We start from the raw sequence: 27,067 nt of genomic DNA, 5'->3' as shown, positions 1-27,067 counted from the left end.
GCTGGCTGGCTGAATGGGTGGCTGGCTGGGACTGGGACAGGATGCAGCTCTCTCTGTCCCTCTGCTACTGTCATATGCTTATCATAACAATAATCACATCAGTTATTATATGTTTAAAAAAGCGAGAGAATTACAGTCATACTGTGTAGAGAACAATCTCAGCATATCTTCATAATGTAGAACTAGTCTGCCAGTTGTGCAATATGGTGACCTCAAACATGGACCAATGAAATTCCCACATGCACAGCATATCTCAGAACTCATTCATTACACATGTTATATTACAGTTCCCACTTGCAGAGTAGGAAGGGGGGGGGGGGGGGTATTACAGTACCACCTGGAAAGGGGGTAGGTGGGGTTATGTCACTGTGACCTACAAGAGCCCAATGATGAAACATAGTGTGTCACCCCCTGATGGGGTGCTCCTCTAGTCCTGCAGAGACACAGGGACACAGGGAGAGAATTTGACCTATTGGAATCCCATTTCAGACATTGTTGAGGGGCCTTGAACACTATTACAAGGCCCTGCTGTGACTCTCGCTCCTCCTCTCCTCCTCTCCTCCTCTCCTCCTCTGCCTCATCATCCGTTCTTTTAGTCATTACACCTGCTGCAACTCTGTGTCAGGGCCACGACCCTCTCCCTGTCTCTCTTGGTGAGGCTGAGCAAGTCAAAGGTCCCTGAACTAGGTGGGATGGTGAGGGTTAGAGAAGGGCTTCTAGAAGGACCCTGGCTGTCAGGGCGGCTCTGTGTCTGTCTGTACCGGCCTCATGCTGTTACTGAGAACAGGGGGCCACATAGTCAAATCCATAGTCCAGAGGCCCCCGAATCCTTCCCAGAAATACTGAAGATTCAACGTATAAAATGTATAGCCTATTCCCTCTTTCCTATGAGCAATTGAGAACCCTGTCCTAAAAGACAGAGCATTTGCTCTGTGAGGTCCAAATATATTTGGGCAGAGACACATTTTTTGTTGTTTTGGCTCTGTACTCCAGCACTTTGGGTTTGAAATTATACAATGACTATGAGGTTAATGTGCAGACTGTCAGATTTAATTTTAGGGTATTTTCATCCATATCAGGCAAACCGTTTAGATATTACAGCACTTTTTGCACATAGACCCTCAAAGGGGACCTCACTGTAGCTATAGTCACCTAGTGGGGAGACATGGTATAATTAAATAATGTCATCATTGTAATCGCATATAAGCATGTGAGTGAGTCTTCAGGGGGAAGAGAGGCATTGAAATTCAGAGCAGGGTTGTGTTAAATCCAGCTCAACATGTGAATGGCATAGTAATTCCTGGGAGGCTGAGGAGCCAGAGCAACAGCAGCAGTAGCAAATACACTACATGACCAAAGGTATGTGGACACCTGCTCCTCGAACATCTCATTTCAAAATCATGGGCATTAATATGGAGTTGGTCCCCCTTTGCTGCTATAACAGCCTCCACTCTTCTGGGAAGGCTTTCCACTAGATGTTGGAACATTACTGCCGGGACTTGCTTCCATTCAGCCACAACAGCATTAGTGAGGTTGGGCACTGATGTTGGGCGATTAGGCCTGGCTCGCAGTCGACGTTCCAATTCATCCCAAAGGTGTTCGATGGGTTTGAGGTCAGGGCTCTGTGCAGGCCAGTGAAGTTCTTCCACACCGATCTCGACAAACGATTCCTGTAGTGAACTCGCGTTGTGCATGGGGGCATTGTCATGCTGAACCAGGAAAAGGCCTTCAAATAGAATGTCATTGTATGCTGTAGCGTTAAGATTTCCCTTCACTGGAACTAAGGGGTCTAGCCCGAACCATGAAAAACAACACCAGACCATTATTCCTCCTCCACCAAACTTTACAGTTGGCACTATGCATTCGGGCAGGTAGTGTTCTCCTGGCATCCGCTAAAGCCAGATTCGTCCGTCGGACTGCCAGTTGGTGAAGCGTGATTCATCACTCCAGAGAACACATTTCCACTGCTCCAGAGTCCAATGGCGGCAAGCTTTACACCACTCCAGACGACACTTGGAATTGCGCATGGTTATCTTAGGCTTGTGTGTGGCTTCTCGGCCATGGAAACCCATTTCATGAAGCTCCCAACAAACAGTTATTGTGCTGACGTTGCTTCCAGAGGCAGTTTGGAACACAGTAGTGAGTGTTGCAACTGAGGACAGACGACTTTTACGCACTACGCGCTTCAGCACTCGCCGGTCCTGTTCTGTGAGCTTGTGTGGCCTATCACTTCGTGGCTGAGTTGTGTTGCTCCTAGATGTTTCCATTTCATAATAACAGCACTTACAGTTGACCGGGGCAGCTCTAGCAGGGCAGAAATTTGATGAACTGACATGTTGGAAAGGTGGCATCCTTTGACGGTGCCACGTTGAAAGTAACTGAGCTCTTCAGTAAGGCCATTCTACTGCCAATGTTTGCCTATGGAGATTGATTGGCTGTGTGCTCGATTTTATACACCTGTCAGCAACGGGTGTGGCTGAAATAGCTGAATCCACTAATTTGAAGGGGTGTCCACATACTTTTGTATATATAGTGTAGCTCAGGGCTGGTAGAGGATAGGCTGGCTTTAGGACCTCACTCTGGCTGTTGGGTGGCCTCAGGCCCAACTATAGTCACAGTATCGGCCTTCCCTTCCACTCCAGTGGAGTCTACCCAGTACACCGCCTCAGTAGCCAGACCACATTCAGTAACAAGCCTATGTTTTCCTCTCTCTCTGAATGCAGTAGCAGCAGCAGAAGACGCTCTCCGGGCATTAAGATTAATCAAAGACAAATCTGTGCTGCCGAGATGATTAAAATTAGCATCTGTTTCAGTTGGAAGGGAAGGGAGGAAAGGGAGGAGGGGGACTTCTGAGAAAGAGCGAGAGAGAGAGAGAGAGAGAGAGAGAGAGAGAGAGAGAGAGGAGGAGGAATTCATGACTGGGCAATTTGACCAAGTCACACAATAAATCACACTGCTACTTTACCTCATGTTAACTCTCTCTACTGGCTCTGACCACATATAGATGATGGTACAGAGGAGTGACTGGTGGTCGACTCGACTCGTCACATACAGTATCCTCTAGTATCTTCCTCTCTGGAACGATCACACAAATCCAGAGGGCGAACCATCCCCTCCTTAGCCAACTGAGATATTTAACTGAAACCTAAGACAGTAGCCTAAGAAATTGTGGTAGACTAGAGGATGATATGACTGCCTACTTTAATGTCAGCACAAAGGCACACACAGCAGCCATGCAATACTAGTATCTACATAACAAGCTCCAGCACTTCCTCCAGTCTCCATATCTAATTTGTTGTGTGCTGGTATTGGCAATTCCAGTAGTCTACTATTGGCCAAACAGAACACTGCTACCCTACACAGGCAGGCACATAACAGAATCATACAACCACAGTAGAAAACTGCAATAACAGGAAAGAGAAGAGGGCGATAAAAATTGACTGTTTCTTACCCTGGAGAAACACCCCATTCAGCATTTCATCAGTTACACAAATATGAGTAGCCAGCCTAGTGGAGCAGTCAGCCTACTGGAGCTGTCAGACTAGTGGAGCAGTCAGCTTAGTGGAGTAGTCAGCCTAGTGTAGCAGTCAACCTAGTGGAGCAGTCAGCCTACTGGAGTAGTCAGCCTAGTGGAGCAGTCAACCTACTGGAGCAGTCAGCCTACTGGAGTAGTCAGCCTAGTGGAGCAGTCAGCCTAGTGGAGCAGTCAGCCTAGTGGAGCAGTCAGCCTAGTGGAGCAGTCAGCCTAGTGCAGCAGCCAGCAGAGCCAGACTAACATGCAGCACGAGGCTAATTAGTAGTAAGGTGCTTCAGCTCTGTGTTTGCCTAGACTGCCAGTGATTGCTCGAGTCTGGGCTGAGTGGGTCTCTGTGTCTGTGATACAGTATTTCTACTTTCCTTCCCCAATGGCTGCTCTGCCATGCCAAAGTGTGCTGTGAGATGCCCAGCACGTCAAGACTTCCCAGGCTAGGCCTACGTCTAATATAATACCTCCCCTCCTCCCGATTCGGCTTCCTACGTTCCTTCCTCTTCCTGTCTGGCTTAATGTCACAAGGAATAATCCCAAATCCCAGACCTTTCTATGCTCCGGTCCAGTCCTCCCCTCTCTGTTTCCTACCAGATGTGTTTTTCCATAGGCTGTGGATGCTGTCTGCCATCGCGAGGTTGAGTTAGAGCACACATCACTTCTTTGACCACAACCTAGCCTGGCCTGGCCTGGCCTGGCCTGGTGCTACAGTTAGTCAGGTCCTGTAGGATAAACAGACTATTTGCTCCTCAGACGTCCCTGTTGAAAGCCCTTTGGCCACTCACAGCCCTCTCAGTCACAATGGGTGAATAATAACAGACATATGCTCCCAGTAGGCTACTCCATGAGCTTCGACTAGAGTTTGATTCTCTCTCTCACCCCAGTGCCTCTTTACTTAGTGCCTCACAACCCAGTGCATCTGCTACTGGTACAATGAATCTAGTACTGAATCTTAAATGGCACTGGACCATTTGACAGATCGTCGTCTCATTGGGCTGAATTATGAATGGCAGCCATCTTCCTCACGTGCACCCATCAGAAAGAGCTAAAATCCCTTAGTGTGACAGACCTCATACGTACCACATGCAAGTGGAATGGCTACTGAAAGGATGCCGCTGTGCTTCTGTTCGATCATTATGGCAGCTAATAGTAATCAAACTTTATCTTGTTCTAACACAGCTGCCTGTCGCCTGTCTGTTGCAGCCTATTTGGATGCTGCGTCAACCACACCAGCTTGCTAACACCCCCACGGCCATCACTAAATACCTCTGTTGCAATACAGAAGGGAACATTACATTTAAGCAATAAGGCCCGAAGGGGTGTGGTATATCGCCAATTTACCACGTCTAAGGGCTGTTCTTTGCACGATGCAACGTGGAGTGCCTGGATACAGCCCTGCCTTAGCCATGGTATATTGGCCATATACCACAAACCCCCAAGGTGCCTTATTGCTATTATAAACTGGTTACCAACGTTATTAGAGCAGTAAAAATAAATGTTTTGTCATATCGTGGTATACAGTCTGATATACTATGGCTGTCAACCAATCAGCATTCAGGGCTCGAACCACCCAGTTTATAATGAAGAATGGAGCACACGATTGCAGCGACACACACTTTAGGCTAATAAGCCAATCCTGTCCCTCCTTCCTGTCCCTAGTTTCAGACTGACCTGTGGCTAGCAGCGTCAGAGCTTAGCAAAGAGAGAGGGGTGGGGTCTATTTACCGTGACGCAGTGCTACATGAAATCTTTGAGCAGACTGCATTTAGAGTATTTCACAACTGGAGCCATTCAAGCTGCTAGTCCTTTGTGCAGACAGAACAGGCAGCATACATAGTAACCCACCGTGGTGGGAGAGGTAACAAAGACACTGTGTCCTTTATCAGTCCCTTCAACGGTTTTAGGGAAGGGCTGACGGGCTGCTACAGGATTGAAAAGAGAGGGGTTTGCTGTGTGGTGAGGAGGCAGGTGTGTGTGTATGTGTTTGTGTACTATGAACATGTTTACAAAGTGATTGACACACTGGCCAACCGACGGCCCCTCCCCTTTAACTGTTGTGGTATCTAAGTCCCTATTTGACAGAGCAGAACAGTCAGAAAACTGAGAGAGGTGTTTACTAGGTTGCATGACCGTTTGGCAGACAAATAACAGGTGAACACGTCTATTGACATCTCACAGCATTGTCTAGCCACACAGTCACACCTGCTTCCACTGGCATCTCTCCACCCAGCCCACCCTCACTCACTTGTTCTCACTCCTCCGCCCTCCCAAACAAACAACAGAGAGAACAGAGGAAGAGAGCAGAAGGAGGGAAGGAGAGGGAGTAGGAAGAGAAGGAGGGGGACAAAAGCTGTAAGCTGTTAATTGTCAGCTTTGAAAAGACAGAGCAGAATTGTGTACACAAAATAACACAGGGAATGAATGCTTAATTCTCTTGATCAACAATGACACTGTCAAGCATATTTTGCTTAATAGTTAACAAAACCCTCTTCAATGATACATGGAACATTGGCAATAAAATATTCAGAAGAAAGCAAATATCCATGTTTTTGTGTTTGAATTTGAATTATGATAATATCTATCTAATGTAGAGGATGTTTTGTAATTGGATGCAAATTAATCTCACCTATTCACCTCTGTCAAGTTAAACACAATGTTCTATTCCTTAAGTTAATGGACAAATAGAACGTCTCTAGAGTAGAGCTGTAGCAGTTAGACTGTCGAGGCAGCAGACAGACAAGCATTACAACTCTGTTCTTACAAGCTTCCCAAAGCTTTCAGTGATGAGAATAAAAACTCCTAAATCAACAGCAGCAGTACTTGGTCTCTCCCCTATTGGGTATTAAAACCAGAGAGGGAATACTAAGTACCTCTGCAAAAGGGCAATGTCAATGCCAGGCCCCGTAATCATAAAGTGTCTTAGAGTAGGAGTGCTGCTTGTTGAATACAGGCCTTTGACTGACACAGAAGAGATGAACGGCAGAGATCCCATCCACTCCTCACCTTCTGTATGTGTCACGCTTAAAATGGCATTAGACCCCAAATCCCAAACTGCTGCAGATTAAGACATGAGCAGATAGATATTCATTCACTGGTTTCAAGTACAAACCTACCCGTCCCCCCTCCTCCTCCCTCTCTCTCTCCCTCCCTCCCTGCTCTCCCTCCAGGCGTGCAGCCCTCCTCCTTCTTTCTCCCTCCCTCCTCTCCCTCCAGGCAGGCAGCTCTGTGCTTCAGAGCAGTCATATTTAATCAACATCTTCATGGACAACACAGAGGATCTCCTCAGCCGCCAGTCTCAGCACTGTCACACTACGCTCCACACACCACGCAGCATAATTGTCTTAGATCCCCTAATTCTCCCCGTCATTCTCCTTAAATGCCACAGAAAAGAAACACTGTTGCTTGACCCACATTGCTGTTGATCAGTGAATTATACATGATGTCAACATTTTATTATTTATTTAGCGCGGCAGTTGTAATTTAAGACCTAGGAGGCGTTTATGTTTGTAATAATTGTGTTTCTTTTTGCGTGAAGATCCGGCTGTCATGTCTCCCATATCATTGCTTATGATAGACAGGCAGACTAGCGGTTGTTACAGTGGTGAACAGAGCAGACAGTTTCTCAGACAGGAGAAGAAACAGGACTAGGAAAACTAAACCCAACTTCCAGCTGATGGATTCATTGTGATAAAGGATAATTCTTGGCAAGACAGGAACAAATTTCAGCATTTTAAAAAGACGATTGTGACGTTTGTTTAGTCTATTACCCAAATCACAATGGCTATTTGCTTGATAGTATTTGATGGGATGGCTGACAACTGAAAACAACATTCATTGTTGCTTGTTCACCCTTCAATGCCACACAGCTGGGGGTGAATTCCAAAGCCTTGTCCTGAAAGGTCAGAGGCAGGTCAAAATCAATATCAACTGCTTCTAGAACCACATTGAATCAAACCTTATCCGAGACGGCTATACATTCGGCTATACGCTCCCATAAATCAAGTCTACTCTTCCCACACGCCTCAACCTACTCATAACACGTGACAAGATGCCTTCTTAAAAAATCCCTTTTTATCCAGTCTCTGGTTCCCACTGCTCTCCACATATACAGGTCATATACAGGATATAAAAATGTCATATGTAGGTCATATACAGGTCATATGTAGGTCATACACAGGTCATATACAGGTCATATGTACAGTTGAAGTCGGAAGTTTACATACACCTTAGCCAAAAACATTTAAATCCTAGTAAAAATCCCTGTCTTAGGTCAGTTAGGATCACCACTTTATTTTAAGAATGTGAAATGTCAGAAAAATAGTAGAGATAATGATTTATTTCAGCTTTTATTTCTTTCATCACATTCCCAGTGGTTCAGAAGTTTACATGCACTCAATTAGTATTTGGTAGCATTGCCTTTATATTGTTTAACTTGGTCAAACGTTTTGGGTAGCCTTCCACAAGCCTCCCACAATAAGTTGGGTGAATTTTGGCCCATTCCTCCTGACAGAGCTGGTGTAACTGAGTCAGGTTTGTAGGCCTCCTTGCTCGCACACGCTTCTTCAGTTCTGTTTGTACAGATGAACGTGGTACCTTCAGGCGTTTGGAAATTGCTCCCAAGGATGAACCAGACTTGTGGAGGTCTAAAAAATGTTTTCTGAGGTCTTGGCTGATTTCTTTTGATTTTCCCATGATGAAAAGCAAAGAGGCACTGAGTTTGAAGGTAGGCCTTGTAATACATCTACAGGTACACCTCCAATTCACTAAAATGATGTCAATTAGCCTATCAGAAGCTTCTAAAGCCATGACATCATTTTCTGGAAATTTCCAAGCTATTTAAAGGCACAGTCAACTTAGTGTATGAAAACTTCTGACCCACTGGAATTGTGATACAGTGAATTATAAGTGAAATAATCTGTCTGTAAACAATTGTTGGAAAAATTACTTGTGTCATGCACAAAGTAAATGTCCTAACCGACTTGCCAAAACTATAGTTTGTTAACAAGACATTTGTGGAGTGGTTGAAAAACAAGTTTTAATGACTCCAACCTAAGTATATGTAAACTTCCGACTTCAACTGTAGGTCATAGAGTGCCTTGCAAAAGTATTCATCCCCCTTGGCGTTTTTCCTATTTTGTTGCATTACAACCTGTAATTTAAATGGATTTTTATTTGGATTTCATGTAATGGACATACAAAAAATAACTTGTTTAAAAAATTTCAAAAAAATAAATAACGGAAAAGTGGTGCGTGCATATGTATTCACCCTCTTTGCTATGAAGCCCCTAAATAAGATCTGGTGCAACCAATTACCTTCAGAAGTCACATAATTAGTTAAATAAAGTCCACCTGTGTGCAATCTAAGTGTCACATGATCTGATCTCAGTATATATACACCTGTTCTGAAAGGCCCCAGAGTCTGCAACACCACTAAGCAAGGAGCACCACCAAGAAAGCGGCACCATGAAGACCAAGGAGCTCTCCAAACAGGTCCGGGACAAAGTTGTGGAGAAGTACAGATCAGGGTTGGGTTATAAAAAAATATCTGAAACTTTGTACATCCCACGGAGCACCATTAAATCCATTATTAAATCATGGAAAGAATATGGAACCACAACAAACCTGCAAAGAGAGGGCCGCCCACCAAAACTCACAGACCAGGCAAGGAGGGCATTAATCAGAGAGGCAACAAAGAGACCAAAGATAACCCTGAAGGAGCTGCAAAGCTCCACAGCGGAGATTGGAGTATCAGTCCATAGGACCACTTCAAGCCGTACACTCCACAGAGCTGGGCTTTACTGAAGAGTGGCCAGAAAAAAGCCATTGCTTACAGAAAAAAATAAGCAAACATGTTTGGTGTTCGCCAAAAGCCATGTGGGACACTCCCCAAACATATGGAAGAAGGTACTCTGGTCAGATGAGACTAAAATTGAGCTTTTTGGCCAACAAGAAAAATGCTATGTCTGGCGCAAACCTAACACCTCTCAACACCCCGAGAACACGATCCCCACAGTGAAGCATGGTGGTGGCAGCATCATGGTGTGGGGATGTTTTTCATCGGCAGGGACTGGGAAACTGGTCAGAATTGAAGGAATGATGGAAGGTGCTAAATACAGGGAAATTCTTGAGGGAAACCTGTTTCAGTCTTCCAGAGATTTGAGACAGGGACAGAGGTTCACATTCCATCAGGACAATGACCCTAAGCATACTGCTAAAGCAACACTCGAGTAGTTTAAGGGGAAACATTTAAATGTCTTGGAATGGCCTAGTCAAAGCCCAGACCTCAATCTAATTGAGAATATGTGGTATGACTTAAAGATTGCTGTACACCAGCGGAACCCATCCAAATGAGCTGGAGCAGTTTTGCCTTGAAGAATGGGCGAAAATCCCAGTGGCTAGATGTGCCAAGCTTATAGAGATATACCCCAAGAGACTTGCAGCAGTAATTGCTGCAAAAGGTGGCTCTACAAAGTATTGACTTTGGGGGGGGTAAATAGTTATGCACGCTCAAGTTTTCTGTTTTTTTGTCTTATTTCTTGGTTGTTTCACAATAAAAAATATGTTGCATCTTCAAAGTGGTAGGCATGTTGTGTAAATCAAATGATACAAACCCCCCAAAAATCAAACATTTTAATTCCAGGTTGTAAGGCAACAAAATAGGAAAAATGCCAAGGGGGGTGAATACTTTCGCATACAGGTCATATACAGGTCATATGTAGGTCATACACAGTTCATATATATAGGTCATATAGAGGTCATATACAGGTCATATATAGGACATATACTGGTCATATGTGGTTCATAGTCATGAATTTACAGTGCCTTGAGAAAGTATTCATACCCCTTGACTTATTCCACATTTTGTTGTGTTACAGCCTGAATTCAAAATGAATTAAATATTTTTTTTCACACCCAACTACACACAATACCCCATAATGACTAAGTGAAAACAAGCTTTTGGAAACGTTTGCACATTTCTTGAAAATTAAATACAGAAATATCTCATTTACATAAGCTGTCCTGCTGAAAGTTGAATTTGTCTTCCAGTGTCTGTTGGAAAGCAGACTGAACCAGGTTTTCCTCTAGGATTTTGCCTGTGCTTAGCTCTATTCTGTTTCTTTTTATACTTTAAAAACTACCTAGTCCTTGCCGATGACAAGCATACCCATAACATGATACAGCCACCACCAAGAGGGGTACTCAGTTATGTGTTGTGTTGGATTTGCCCCAAACATAACGCTTTGTATTCAGGACATAAAGTTATTTTTTTTTTTCAGTTTTATTGCAAAAAGGATGCATGTTTTGGAATATTTGTTATCCTGTACAGGCATCCTTCTTTTCACTCTGTCATTTAGGTTGGTATTATGGAGGTACTACAATGTAGTTGATCCATCCTCTGTTTTCTCCTATCACAGCCATTAAACTCTGTAACTGTTTTAAAGTCACCATTGGCCTCATGGTGAAATCCCTGAGAGGTTTCCTTCCTTCCGGCAACTGAATTAGGAAGGACGCCTGTATCTTTGTAGTGACTGGGTGTATTGATACACCATCAAATGTGTAATTAATAACTTCACCATGTTCAAAGGGATATTCAATGTCAGCTTTTTCATTTTTTACCCATCTACCAATAGGTGCCCTTCTTTGCGAGGCATTGGAAAACCTTCCTGGCCTTTGTGGTTGAATCTGTGTTTGAAATTCACTGTTCGACTGAGGGACCTTACAGATAATTGTATGTGTGGGGTACAGAGATGAAGTAGTCATTCATAAATCTTGTTAAACACTATTATTGCACACAGAGTGAGTCCATGCAATTTATTATGTGACTTGTTCATTTCCCTTGGTCAAAATAAAGATTCTGCATGCTGAGGTACAGGAATGGGAGGGAACAAGCCTTATCCAAGCTCTTAAAAACACATTTCCCGACTCCAGACTCCCAAATACCTTTCCCGTTCCTTCAGACTGTTGTGGTATGACCCAGTGTTGAAGGCCTAAGAATGGACCCTCCATGTTTTTAAAGGAGTGTGTCCAATCTTCCTGGAATGTCAGTAGCTTGCCTGCCCTTCTGTGATTGTCTGCCCTTTCACACAAACCCAACCATACAGGGAGAAGGATAGCCAAGGATGGGTTTTCAGTTGGAAGTTGGAGTTTCGAGGTCTTTCATCATCGCTTTGGTTGGATTTGTTTTGGTCGGCAGTGGAAAGAGGGAGTTTTTTTGGAAAGGGTTTCTGGTTTGAGGTATTCTGTTCGCTATCTTTTCTCAGGAATGAGTTTGGGAGCCTTATCTCCTGTGGTTTTCTCAGCTGAAGGCAGAGGATGTGTTAAGGTGTCTCCGACGGGGAAGAGGAGCTATCCACACAGATAAGGCCCTGGCTGACATGAGAATTGTAACAAAACAGACAGACATCTTGGATACATGTCACGGAGCTCCAGAGATCCAGCCTTCCAGCACCTTAGGACCAGGCAAGGGCAACACACTACGGAATACTCATCCCCATAACACGGTTCCTTCCTCGCTCTTCTGACTAAGAATTGCGTTAAAAAAATTAAGATAACGCAAATCAGTGGAGGCTGGTGAAGGGAGGATGGCTCATATGGCACTGATGCAAATGCATAAACTGTAAGAATTGTATGCTACATTTCCAAGTGAGGAAAAATAAAGCTTAAGTCAATGTGAAGCAGCAAATTACACCTAGCTTTTTGAACTGGATGAAAAAGAGCTAATGGAGAGCAGTAATACACTCCTGCTTCAGGTTGTAATTGGTCTGCTTGTAATTGGACAGCAGTCCGAGCAGTGAAGTAGAGACAAAGCTGCCGTTGGCCCAGAACTCTTTCTCACAGCACATGAGCAGACTAGACTAGCCAAAGCAATGCTGCTTGCTTTGCCCCTGCTGTAAGTGGTAACCATGGTGATGGTGGTAGGGCCAGGCAGGGCGTCCATCCACATCACCAGGGGGCGTTGTGGACTCTGCCAGCATGTGGCACATTGGCGTTCTTTACCCTCTCTGCCCACTGTGCCCAGCGCCCTGTTCCCATACCTATTCCCTATATAGTGCACTACTTTTGACCAGAACCCTATGGACCTTGTCAAAAGTAGTGCACTACATAGGGAATAGGGAACCATTTGGGACGCAGTCACTGTCACACTGTCATCTGTCTGTTACTGACAGCTGCCCCTTGGTGTCTGTGCTGTGCCCAGCCCCCTCCCTCCCTGCCTGCCTGCATGCCTCACACCCTTTTGTTGCTCACTTATTGTCAACTTCCACACTAAACAAAACAGCACATCCTCCCATGACAAAAGCTAATTGATTATTGATGCTTCCAGGCCTAAACTGACTTATATTCAACCAAGACTGAAAGGGAAAATGCAGAGACAGAGACAATGCATTCAGTGCTTTCATGAAAACTGAAAAAGTCAAATCATTTGAATGTAAAGCTCGAGCCTCAAGGTCTTTTTCCCCCTTTTTCAATGCTTTGATTAGGCTGTTGTGCTGCCTTGGGAACAGTCTCGTCTCGGCACAACAAATAGCGGGGTCTTGAGGTGGAGGAACAGCCTGAGGGTTTTGTTCTGGAAACACAAACAACCCAAATGTCAATTTCAGCCCCTTCTTGAATAATGAAAACAACACTCATAGCTATGAGGTAATGCTTGGCTTGCTACTGGGTCTGACAGGCTGCCTGTGACTTACAGCCAGTGTGAAGTTCACTGACAAACAAACAGGCAGACTTGTTATTCTGCAGGTCCTGGTGCCATGATTGCTGTTCTTATCTCGGGCATCGGGGTAATTTTGTTACAGCAGGTAAAATATAGCATGGCTTGTGACAGGAAGGATCAGATAAACAGTGAGACTGGGTCTGGGCAGAGACATGTGGACATGGTGGTGAATGCCTAAAGAGCCTGTTCTGTAACTGAGGGAGAGAGCGAGAGGGTGACTGATGTATCGAGTGTGGCGGGCAGATTGAGGCACTAAAGAATGGCTGAGGCGAGAGATCCTGTCCCATGGAAATGTGTCATGAAGGCAATCCATGAATATCTCAATAAAGGCTCTCAAAGCCTGGGCCCTGGAGAGAGAGCTGCCATGGGCCCAACCCTCACACACTGGGTGCTCTACGTCACTGTGGCAGCGCAACCACAGGGGAAAATTCCTCCAATGTTCCACCAATGTTGCTCTGAGGGTGTTACACTTCCCAAACGCTCTGCTCTAACACGCTCCACTGTTACCTTTCCTTCCCTTCTCTCCCCTACTTTCATTTACTGTCCATTTCTCCATCTGTTGGATTCAGTAGTTGGACAAAAGGCTTTGTTTCAGCAAGCTGGCAGGCACACTGGGGTTCAGCATTAGCCTCAATGCCGTCAATAGCCATGGGGGTGCATGGTGAGGTCTGGGGTTTGGACCCATATTTAAAAAGAATGCTGATCTAGGACCAGGTCTCCCCTGTCGATGTTCATAATGATCTAAAAGGCAAAAATTATTCTAAATCAGCACTCATCAGGAGTCCTACTTTGATAGTCTTTGTGAATAAGGGCCCTGGACACTTTATCCTGCCAGAAAGCGGTAGGACATTAATGGTTCCCCCCTCAGCTTGGCCCTCTGAAGAGAGAGAGAGAGAGACTTGTTGGAGCCTGCTGCTCAACTGCTCTGTCTGGGGGTCCAACCCTCCAGCCCTCCAACCTCCCACTGCAGGGCCTCTGCCAGCAGCACTCTGACAGACATCAGGAAACAACCTCTCTCAACACAATATCACACACACAGCAGCTAAAAAGGAAAACCACCCACCTCGGACTCACAGACTCTATGACTTCAGAAGCAGCACTTTCGGTCTTTGGAGTCTTCTGGTGCATTAGAGTTTCTGTGAATGTATTGGAAAATGTAATGCAGAGCAGTCCCATTGATTTTTACTCCCTGTGCAATGTGTTGCTCATACCAACTCCAGCTGCTATTTACCAATGTAGAGGCCTGTAGCCATCAATCCAAACTGGTCTCAACGATTCAGTAAGTCACTAAAGGCTACACACACAACCACTCAACATGATGGAAACTACCACAGCATGACTTTCAGGGTAGCCCTGGCTACAGTGACATAAAGAAGCACTTTTCAAATGCATACAAGGTAAGGTGTTACAAGCTAAATGCACTTTTTGGGGTGATTGTAAATGGTCTTCCTTGATAAAACATTCAAACCACCAGTGTCCATTACAAATGTTGCTCTGTACATTACATTACCTAAGAGTAAAGTTGTAGCTTTGGTTATATGCATTCTGCCTAAAAAATGATGAGATGTGCAAGGTCCAGTTCATTCCGTACATATCTGTGACTAGGCTGATGGATGAGTAGAACCCTTAGCCTCCCACTCTTCCTAAAGCAAGGCTGTGAAAAGCATCTGAACTCCCCCACATTAATGTAACACATCTGGGCACTGCTGCTGGCAACTGTCTACTCCTCTAAGTCCTCTGGGATAATTATGACTAACAGAAGCTTAGCTATCTCTAAATAAGGTGGGCTGGACGTGATGCTTAAAGAAGCTGCATAGCAGGCAGATAATAAAAGCCTGTTGTTTACAACTATAGTTAACCCTTGAGTTAGGGTTGAGAGAGACTGAAAGCTCAGAGAACTCAGTAATATGGTTGAGGAGTCTGTCTTGGGTGAGGAGCCAGCCTTTGAACAGCATGAGGAGAGAGATAGTTCTGCTTAACACCACACAACAACCACTTTCCAACTAAACGTTCTCCCTGGCTACACTCCACTTGATCAATGTCACAGATGTTATAAGTCTCTCTTATGTCAGTCTTCACATAGATACACTCTCCCTCTCTTTCACACACAAAATGGCACACACACACACATGCGCACATGTACACACAGGCATGAGTGGAGCGTGTGTGGGTCAGTGAGATAGAGATCTCTGTTGTGACAGCTGGACAGTTGACAGGTTCAGATAAACATCGGTGTGAGGGGGAGACCAATTGCATTAAACAAACAAATATGGTGAGTAGCCTACACTCAAGCAGAGAATGTGGACACCTATATCTGCAAGGAACAAGTGAGTGAACACACAGCAGCCAGCCTGCAAGGCATTGGAGTGCCTGTGTAGGAAAACGTGTCTCTGTGTGTGTGTGTGTGTGTGTGTGTGGGGGGGGGGGGGGGGGTCTTTAAGGGAGAAGCCTACTCCAGAATACCCAGCTGCTGAACACGTTTAGATTGTTCACTAGTTAAGAAATAGGTCAAGGATTCCGCCTGCATGCATAGTGACTTGTCAAAATCTCTCAAGCTAAACAGGGGAGGGCGGGTCTGGCTGCCTGGGGGAGGGAGCCCAGCCCACAGAGGAGAAGAGAAGCCAGTGTGCGCTACATGCTGGTGACACTGACACAGCACATACAAAAGCACAGAGTACACTATAAAAAGAAAAGGTTCCTGGAGTATCCTTTAGGGGTTCTTCAAATTGAAACTGTTGGGGAACCCCTATAAGTTCTTGGAAGAACCCTTTAAAAGGATTCTTCAAAGAACCCCTTTCAATGGATCCTCAAATAACCTTTTGAATAACCTTTTGGGGTAAATGTTTTAACTACCCCCCTTATTATTAATAATAATAATAATATGCATAACAATAACAACAATAACACAATACTTTATTATGATTTTAGTGGCAAAGCAGAATACAAAAATCCAAATATGAGGTAAACTCCCAGCAGAGCCCCACGTCCAATGGGTATATCCTCTGGCGTGTTGATGTTCTCCGTATCCATAGCCAGAATGATTTTGCGGTGCATGGTAAACAGGTTTCCTGTTATATTCATCAGAGGTGTAGGGAGCGTGAAGTCTGTGAATCCAAAAAATAATAGTTATACAGATGATTAACAAAACATGCACATGACAGTATTCATATCATGTTTTTTGTGGTAAATGTGAATGAAACAAACTGTTTTAATAATGGTTTTCATACACATACCTTGTGCATAATGTAGAGGCCTATGGGATTTTCATTGAAGAGGTAAGGGAGGAGGATGGTACATGTGATCTGCATAACATACCAATACTAATTGACATACCTTTGTATGCCTCCTTGTCTGTATACCTGCAGACACAGACACAAAAGTGAGCAGTTCAGTCATCTGCACCCAATACAGCTAGCCTTCAACATATTCGTATAGCCTACAGTACATATTCTTACCTCTTTGTTGATTGATATCCATTGAATTGTGTCCATTTTCTGTTTTAGAAAGATTTGCACAAATATGTCATCAGAAAACAATATCAATTTAGATCATACAAGGGACAAACCTTACATTAAATTGAGGAGATTTTTCAGTTAAGTGCCTGCACCTGCTGTCCTTTCAAATTCAAATCCAAATGTTTCAGTTGGGCAGTTAAGTTCCTGCAAGAGCCCCCACCAACTAAGGAGGTTCCTCGATGAAACCCACCTCCTATGGGGTTCTTGGAAGAACCTTTTGAGTGCAATTTTCAGTGCCAAGAACCCTAAGGTTCTTCAAAGAACTTTGAGGATCTTAGAAGAACCCTTGTTGAACCCCTAATTTTTAGAGTGTAGGCTATCTGTGCATGCACCTCTGTCCCCACCACCTCTATCCTACTCACTTGGTTCTAAGTATAAACTAAAATATGTATTATTAGGCTCTAATGGCCTGACTGCTGATGGTATTGAGGAGATGCAGGGCATGCTCTATTGAGATCTTGCCCTGGTCTGCTTGATAGCTGCTAAAGTCTAAAGAGTCGTGGTCGGGGTCAACAGGGGACGCTCTTGAGTCGTCGTGTCATCCTGAGGAAGAGTCTCATCATCACGAGGAAGGAGATTTGGGGAACGGGGCCAGGTTTTACATTCTACACTACATACGTGACGCTGCTTCAGTGGTCAGCAGCTTTTTAATAGAATGGAGAAAACGGCTACCATGCTACCAGGCAGAACGGAAAAAAACTCTACATAACTGAGATACCAGTAATCTAAAAAGAGCACAGTACTTAATCAACACAGCGTTCATACTCCATGTATGTACTACCACATCAGAATACCACATCAGACCGTTGACTCACTAAAATACCCTGCAGCAGCAGAATGCTATCAGGAGGTCCATTGAGATGCATAATTTACCCTTTCTAAAATAAATCTGTTGAAAGTGGTGAACTAACCATTCTTAATCACATAAGACCTCTCAATTACCCTGCAGGAAAAAGTAATGTACTAAACTGGCATAAGCAAATCAATAGCACTGAGATCCTTCCTGTCCTGACCAGCTGAACAAAATCCAATCAAAATGCTGGAACACACATTGAGAGAAAGGAGAAAGGGGAATGGAGAGATGGAGAGATGGAGAGATGGAGAGGGGTCGTTTTAGCGAGGCGAGGCAATGGCAGTGCAAGATCAACTAGCCAGCCAGCCAATTTGATGTGAATTTCTCCAATGGAGGCAATTTCTCTGAGCTTTATGTAGTTAACCTTATTGATTAAAAAGTGTGTGATGTTGAGGTTCTCAACAGCTCCGCTTGCACTGCCCCTCTTCAAAGAGATCGCTTGAAAGTGCTACATTGAGCAGAATGGCAACGCAATTTACTGTGTTCTTGTAGCTCACATAAAGAGTTTTTCTAGATATCATGTAGACTTGATTCCAGAAAATGGGAATCAAGTCTTGTGTCATGAGACTTTGAAAATAATATAGTCGTAAGGTGAGTGCCCCACTGCCAAACACACTGGTAATGCTATAACCCAGGGTTTCCAAAACTCGGTCCTCGGGCCCCAAGGGGTGCACCTTTTGGTTTTTGCCCTAGCACCACACATGATTCAAATAATCAACTAATCATCAAGCTTTGATCATTTGAATCAGCTGTGTAGTGTTAGGGAAGAAAAAAAAAAGTGCACCCCTTGGGGTCCCCTGCACCAGGTTTGGGAAACACCACTCCAGACTATCAGTGCCTGTGTTTTGTCTTCAGATTGGAGTTAATTAGGTTAATATAATGAGCATGTGATAATCAGACCAAGGCTGAGTGTAGTGGTTTGTTCTTCCAAGGCTGCAATTTCCACCCTGGTGGCTGTTCCTGGGGTCAAACTGCTGTTTCGCTTTGAGAGGGATATTAAAATAATGATGTGAGTATGTCATGCTTTAGATACAAAAACGGATTTTACCAAGAAGAAACTATGTTTGATTGCATGGTCACAACGATGAATATGCTCTCCGTCAGTCATGGTCAGATGCAAGTTATTCTCATGCAAATGTAAGGCAATTTTTCTACTTAAGACAACATTTATTTTCCTTTCGAGTCAGTGTCATGTGCGCTTTCCCGGGCGCTGTGTGTGTGTGACGGAACATTACGAGTTGTGAGTGCATCTGCTGGTCCAGAGCTCCGACAGATGAACAGTTTAGATTCTAGCTACTTTCAAGGCTTGGGAAAAACGGCGACTGTTCTTCTGTCTAGCAGCAAACCACATTGTAATAGGAACCTTTATCATAAAACAACAGCGATATAGAATATTAACAAGTTAGAAGGATGGACGAAAGAGTTGACTAATCTGTGTCGGAGAGTACATTTAAAACCGTTATTCCAATCCCCTGACCCGGGTAATAAAGAACAGAAACAAGTTACATGGTGCAAAATAATCACATTTGTTCTCACATGTTGGATCATATTTATGAGGCACAAGGCTTAAAATAGGCACTACAATCTGTCCACTGTAATGGAAATTGTTCTATTCGCTCTGTGGAGTACTGCTCTAGTTTACCCCTAATAGCGGGTTCACAGTCAAGGTCAGCATGGAGAGCTGATGCTGAGAGAATCATTAGCTATAGCTACTGGTCTGTTAATTATTGGAAGTAATCGAAAATACGTTGGGATGATAGGCAGTTAAAAATAACGGATAACTGATTTAATACTGCAGCTTAATAGAGGTCTTATAACAACATCAAACCAGAACAATGAAATATGAATATTTTGGGATTGTCTGGATATCAAACTCAATCAAATGAGTTTCATGAGCTGATGACAGCTGCATTATGATTAAAGGTTGACCGTGAGGTCATAGAGTGGATGGTAAAGCCCAGAGCCATATATATGACTCCGGTAAAGCGCAAACCCTGGCTGAAAGGAGCTATGCGTAATTGTGGTTTTACGCACGAGTCTATAACCTGTATAACCCATATGCCTACATTTGTCTATACGTTCATTGAAAAGTAACAGGTACCCTTGGAATAATAACAACACTGAAATTCATCCAGTCTATTTTTGGCATTTTTCATACAGCTTAATATCTCACAACCTTGTAATAACCAGCCGTATTATTATCTACATCCTTATTGTGGCAGTCTAGGCTACAGTTAATTATTCAGCAGAAGTGTCAAGGCAAAAGACACAAAATTGTGCTGGTAGCTATCATCAGCATCGACATTGAAATTTCAAACCAAACTGACACATTTGTTTTATGTCTAGGTAGCTAAAAAATAAACATAGGCTAAACGTTCACTCACCTTTCGGTTTCAATGGGAGCTGCTGCTGATATTTTAATTCTGATCACACAACCCGTGATGGTCTTCTCTTCGTTGAGATGATGGAGTATTCTACTTACATCCACGGAAAATGCTACGAGTACCACGAGAAAGTCTGACGCGGCATTCCTCAAACAATTTAGAGTAGTCCTATTTACTCCCAATTCCTAGAAAATGTCGGATACCCAATGCCCCCTCATTTATATCCTACAGATCCAAAAAAGCCGATGCTAGGTTTCGCACGGCTACTATTAGGTAAGACCACAATAACGAATCTATGCTGGAAATTCAGCGCGCGCAACTTCGGTTGACCGTCAAAAAATTGTTTAGGGTAATTTACAAGAGCATGCATATGATACAGCGAATTCCTTTAGTTTACAGGATAATGTCCTGTACTATGACGGCAGCTGTAGCCTGGCTTGCCATCCGCCGGTAGGCTATCTTCGGTTTGCGCAGCAACCTCGCCGCACAAATTCATACACACTTTCTCATAGGGCTGCGTTAGACTGGCATGGAAAGCTGTGGCGCACCCCGGCAGCGTACAGTACCGCTTGCACACCACGGCGTTTAAACCCGGCCCCCCTGTACACTTCGGCAGCACTGACTCATTTGCATGGTGCTTGTGTTAACCGTTTCAGTGCGGTGCCTCCGAAAAGTTGCTTGGCCATATGCTCTGCTCAGTGTAATTTGCGGCAATCAAATCAGCCTCCAGTAAAAGTAGAAAGATAGTGTAGAGAACACAATAACACCATTATTTTTTGGGATAAATAATTTCCTTTTCCTCTGATTTCATCTAATGTATAGGCTATGGGAAAATATAAACATGATTGATTACCAAGGAATGAAAGGTCACCATAAAGTGGCTACAATCTTTAAAAGCATTTTTATAATAATGTATTTAAGATTTTTCAGTTACATTGGTCTAGCCTACCTGCATTGAAGACGTTTTTAAGCTACAGTTGATGTATTGAAATAGTTAATTGTATTAAAAAGTATCAATATAGTCTAAAAAGTATGAATATTATTAATATAATCGAATGTAATTCAAACACATAATAAGCCTCTTAGTCTTACACGCATTCTAGGATACCGTTAGGTCAGTTCTAGTGCGCATTGTGACTTGAGAAATCTCAACAATGAAAGATACTTTCAGGGGAGATGCTGGTGCCAATTCTGTTAGAGTACTGCCACCTATGGGCATAACTACGGAGCTACTACCTAGTAATAAACTACCTGCTACAACAGGCCTGCTAGTCTCACAGATCTTCAAAAGCAGAAAAACATTGTCTAAGCTACTCAGTTTTGAGAATGAATCAACCATTTGCATTAAAAATAAATAGGCCGATTTTGAAATGGTGGGATTGTAGGCCCAATTATGAATACCTATCATTAAGTATTATACTTCATTTTTGCAAAGTATCTCTTTCTGCTTATCCTCTGTCTCTCTCAATAGTTAAAGAGAGAGGCAGTGAAAGACAGACAGAAGACAAGCCATTTTTAGACCATAATTGGTCCTTGTAATATTCTTTCCAGGTGAGTAGACACTACTGTGTGCAGTCATATATATTCACAGTAACCCTCTGTTGAGTGCCAGCCATTAGAGAACCCAACAGTGTCGTTGATTGGCTTTGAGATGCATTCTCTCTCTGCTTCTGAAATAATGATCCGGCATAACTTTCACAGCCCTCCGAGTCCCCGTGCTCCCAGGGGGCGACAGAACATTGTTGTTTAAGTAATGAGAAGAGCGCTTAAAACCGGCCTCAGCAATAATTCCCTCCACTCTGCTGCGCCTTCTCTGCTTTTTTCCAACAAATCCCTTTTTAGTTTGTTTTCCCTCTCTGAATGTGTTTTGGAATCCAGGCCCTATTAAGCAGCCATTTTGTTGCGCTGCATTAACTCTAATCAATTCCCTCTCTCCATCCCCATGTCGCCTCTTAGCCACCAGGAAGGTGTCCAACACATCCCAGTCTTTTACATTTGAGTTATTAAAGTACAATCAGATCAAATGTTCCAAGTACCGCTATATTCAGTTGCAATACTGGTAGTTCACTAATGCATTTGCCTCTCATATTCAGCAAAGAGGGATCTTTTGATCCATCCAACTATGCTCTGTTGCCAAAGGAAAAGAGACCTTCACTGATTAACTAAATTATTTGGCTACTTACTCAGAAATGTGTCTAAATACTTGTGATGATCCAGCACTTTAAAATGGTCATTCTCTTATTGCCATGATGGAAAAATGGTTCAATCGTCCCCCTAATCTTCTTACTTGAAGACCTTAAGGAAAAAGAAGGCTAGCCCCATTCTCTTAAGTGAGGAAAAGGGAAAGAAATACTGGTTTCTGTCTGCCATCAAAAGTATATGTAAACTGCCAGGAGGTAGAGGATGCAGACCCAACTAGTGTGTGAGGTAACTAAAAGCACAGCACAGCCCACTTACCGATGGCCTGGGTCAATAGCTGGAGGGCATCCATATTGAAGTTCCACAGCAGCACTACCTAACTACATGTAGCCTCCATCTCAAGACTCAAATGGATCTTAGTCAAGCCACAGCAGAGCAGAGCAGGGGTAATCAAATATAGCACCGCTCTTGAATCCATTACTCATAGGCCTGTTTGGAACAAGCAGTGATTTGTTTGATTGGAACATAACTCAATTCATATCGGGTCTGGCAGAGCAGGTGCTGAGTATACTGTCTGTCTGTGTAGTGTACAGTACTAGTGTGGTTTGGCTAGATGTCAATAAAATGACAAATAAATGTCGTATTAATCAAAGTTTTATTTAATTTTATTCATAACTGTATCTTTTTAAAAATCAAGTGTATGTCATAAGGTACCGACTATGCCAGCTGGTGGAGAGCTTGAGCACCAAAACTCTAAATATTCAGGTTCGATAAGAGTGACCAGTTGGGAACCACGATAGTGACCAAAAATATGAGGAGGCAGCGATTTAACAAACAGTATGGCCATTTTATTTTGAAACGAGAAGATGGTAAAAGTAGTCTCAATATCTTGGCCACCCTCTTATGAGCTAAGGTGGAAATTGTACTGCAAAAATGGAAAAAGGTCTTACTCCAGTTGTTGGGGTGGGGAAGGCAGTTCCAGGTTGTCCTCCTGCTCTGCCTTCTCCTCAAGGTAAGGCCTGAGGCACAAATAAATGCTGTGCAGTACAATGCCTCACTTGTCTTTGAAGAAATATTAAAATTTAAGCAATCCATTCCTTGAAAACCACAATGTGTTCTCTGAAATCAGGCGAGTCCAAGCCAATGGAAAATTGTTAAAAACTGTGCACTTCCCTGATACACCAGTACGTGTTTTAAGTATGATCCACCAGAGCTCCGCCCCATTTCTGTACAGGGAGTACAGGAGGGGGCTGAGCACGCACCCTTGTGGGGCCCCAGTGTTGAGGATCAGCAAAGTGGAGGTGTTGTTTCCTACCTTCACCACCTGGGGGCGGCCCATAAGGAAGTCCAGGACCCAGTTGCATAGGGCAGGGTTCAGACCCAGGGCCTCAAGCTTAATGATGAGCTTTGAGGGTACTATGGTGTTGAATGCTGAGCTATAGTCAATGAACAGGATTCTTACATACAGTTGAAGTCGGAAGTTTACATACACCTTAGCCAAATACGTTTAAACTCAGTTTTTCACAATTCCTGACGTTTAGCTTCACACAATAAGTTGGGTGAATGTTGGCCCATTCCTCCTGACAGAGCTTGTGTAACTGAGTCAGGTTTGTAGGCCTCCTTGCTCGCACACACTTTTTCAGTTCTGCCCACACATTTTCTATAGGATTGAGGTCAGGGCTTTATGATGGCTACTCCAATACCTTTACTTTGTTGTCCTTAAGCCATTTTGCCACAACTTTGGAAGTATGCTTGGGGTCATTGTCCATTTGGAAGACCCATTTGCGACCAAGCTTTAACTTCATGACTGATGTCTCAAATCAAATCAAATCAAATTGTATTGGCCACATGCGCCGAATAGGTGCAGACATTACAGTGAAATGCTTACTTACAGCCCTTAACCAACAGTGCATTTATTTTTAACAAAAAAGTAAAAATAAAACAACAACAAAAAAAGTGTTGAGAAAAAAAGAGCAGAAGTAAAATAAAATAACAGTAGGGAGGCTATATATACAGGGGGGTACCGGTGCAGAGTCAATGTGCGGGGGCACCGGCTAGTTGAGGTAGTTGAAGTAATATGTACATGTGGGTAGAGTTAAAGTGACTATGCATAAATAATTAACAGAGTAGCAGCAGCGTAAAAGGATGGGGTGGGGGGGCAGTGCAAATAGTCCGGGTAGCCATGATTAGCTGTTCAGGAGTCTTATGGCTTGGGGGTAGAAGCTGTTGAGAAGTCTTTTGGACCTAGACTTGGCACTCCGGTACCGCTTGCCGTGCGGTAGCAGAGAGAACAGTCTATGACTAGGGTGGCTGGAGTCTTTGACAATTTTGAGGGCCTTCCTCTGACACCGCCTGGTATAGAGGTCCTGGATGGCAGGAAGCTTGGCCCCAGTGATGTACTGGGCCGTACGCACTACCCTCTGTAGTGCCTTGCGGTCCGAGGCCAAGCAGTTGCCATACCAGGCGGTGATGCAACCAGTCAGGATGCTCTTGATGGTGCAGCTGTAGAATTTTTTGAGGATCTGAGGACCCATGCCAAATATTTTCAGTCTCCTGAGGGGGAATAGGCTTTGTCGTGCCCTCTTCACGACTGTCTTGGTGTGTTTGGACCATGATAGTTCGTTGGTGATGTGGACACCAAGGAACTTGAAGCTCTCAACCTGTTCCACTACAGCCCCGTCGATGAGAATGGGGAAGTGCTCAGTCCTCTTTTTTTTCCTGTAGTCCACAATCATCTCCTTTGTCTTGGTCACGTTGAGGGAGAGGTTGTTATCCTGGCACCACATGGCCAGGTCTCTGACCTCCTCCCTATAGGCTGTCTCATCGTTGTCGGTGATCAGGCCTACCACTGTTGTGTCGTCGGCAAACTTAATGATGGTGTTGGAGTCGTGCCTGGCCATGCAGTCATGGGTGAACAGGGAGTACAGGAGGGGACTGAGCACGCACCCCTGAGGGGCCCCCGTGTTGAGGATCAGTGTGGCAGATGTGTTGTTACCTACCCTTACCACCTGGGGGCGGCCCGTCAGGAAGTCCAGGATCCAGTTGCAGAGGGAGGTGTTTAGTCCCAGGATCCTTAGCTTAGTGATGAGCTTTGAGGGCACTATGGTGTTGAATGCTGAGCTGTAGTCATCATTTACATTTACATTTACATTTTAGTCATTTAGCAGACGCTCTTATCCAGAGCGACTTACAGTTAGTGAATACATATCTTCTTTTTTTTTTTTTTATACTGGCCCCCCGTGGGAATCGAACCCACAACCCTGGCGTTGCAAACGCCATGCTCTATCAACTGAGCTACATCCCTGCCGGCCATTCCCTCCCCTACCCTGGACGACGCTGGGCCAATTGTGCGCCGCCCATGAGTCTCCCGGTCGCGGCCGGCTGCGACAGAGCCTGGATTCGAACCAGGATCTCTAGTGGCACAGTTAGCACTGCGATGCAGTGCCTTAGACCACTGCGCCACTCAGGAGTACAATGAATAGCATTCTCACGTAGGTGTTCCTCTTGTCCAGGTGGGAAAGGGCAGTGTGGAGTGCAATATAGATTGCATCATCTGTGGATCTGTTGGGGCGGTATGCAAATTGGAGTGGGTCTAGGGTTTCTGGGATAATGCTGTTGATGTGAGCCATGATCAGCCTTTCAAAGCACTTCATGGCTACAGACGTGAGTGCTACGGGTCGGTAGTCATTTAGGCAGGTTATCTTAGAGTCCTTGGGCACGGGGACTATGGTGGTCTGCTTGAAACATGTTGGTATTATAGACTCAGTCAGGGACATGTTGAAAATGTCAGTGAAGACACTTGCCAGTTGGTCAGCACATGCTCGGAGTACACGTCCTGGTAATCCGTCTGAACCTGCGGCCTTGTGAATGTTGACCTGCTTAAAAGTCTTACTCACATCGGCTACGGAGAGCGTGATCACATAGTCATCCGGAACAGCTGGTGCTCTCATGCATGCTTCAGTGTTGCTTGCCTCGAAGCGAGCATAGAAGTGGTTTAGCTCGTCTGGAAGTCTTGTGTCACTGGGCAGCTCGAGGCTGTGCTTCCCTTTGTAGTCTGTAATAGTTTTCAAGCCCTGCCACATCCGACGAGCGTCAGAGCCAGTGTAGTACGATTCAATCTTAGTCCTGTATTGACTCTTTGCCTGTTTGATGGTTCGTCGGAGGGCATAGCGGGATTTCTTATAAGCGTCCGGGTTAGAGTCCCGCTCCTTGAAAGCGGCAGCTCTACCCTTTAGCTCAGTGTGGATGTTTCCTTTAATCCATGGCTTCTGGTTGGGGTATGTACGTACGGTCACTGTGGGGACGACATCATCGATGCACTTATTGATGAAGCCAGTGACTGATGTGGTGTACTCCTCAATGCTATCTGAAGAATCCCGGAACATGTTCCAGTCTGTGCTAGCAAAACAGTCCTGTAGCTTAGCATCTGCGTCATCTGACCACTTTTTTATTAACCGAGTCACTGGTGCTTCCTGCTTTAGTTTTTGCTTATAAGCAGGAATCAGGAGGATAGAGTTATGGTCAGATTTGCCAAATGGAGGGCGAGGGAGAGCTTTGTATGCGTCTCTGTGTGTGGAGTAAAGGTGGTCTAGAGTTTTTTTTCCTCTGGTTGCACATTTAACATGCTGGTAGAAATTAGGTAGAACGGATTTAAGTTTCCCTGCATTAAAGTCCTCGGTCACTAGGAGCGCTGCATCTGGATGAGCGTTTTCCTGTTGACTTATGGCCTTATACAGCTCATTCAGTGCAATCTTAATGCCAGCATTGGTTTGTGGTGGTAAATAGACAGCTATGAAAAATATAGATGAAAACTCTCTTGGTAAATAGTGTGGTCTACAGCTTATCATAAGATACTCTACCTCAGGCGAGCAAAACCTAGAGACTTCCTTAGTATTTGATTTTGTGCACCAGCTGTTGTTTACAAATATACACAGACCG

The 27,067-nt window shown here is 44.3% G+C and overlaps 1 protein-coding gene across 1 annotated transcript in view; it reads right to left on the bottom strand.

Moving 5' to 3' along the window:
• LOC311148133 (plexin-A2-like) overlaps window positions 1-16,597 on the bottom strand; it is a 212,543-nt gene extending 195,946 nt beyond the window's left edge. Inside the window, exon 1 of the mRNA XM_084185028.1 lies at window positions 16,572-16,597. The gene's annotated coding sequence lies outside the window, so the exon portion shown is untranslated. The remainder of the gene's footprint in view (window positions 1-16,571) is intronic.
• Window positions 16,598-27,067: the final 10,470 nt, after the last annotated feature.

The sequence above is a fragment of the Coregonus lavaretus genome (genome assembly GCF_964263955.1).
Source record: "Coregonus lavaretus genome assembly, chromosome: 20".
In the NCBI taxonomy this organism is placed as follows: Eukaryota; Metazoa; Chordata; class Actinopteri; order Salmoniformes; family Salmonidae; genus Coregonus; species Coregonus lavaretus.
Note: the sequence above shows the minus strand (reverse complement) of the source record. Positions and strands in the feature narration are given on the sequence as shown.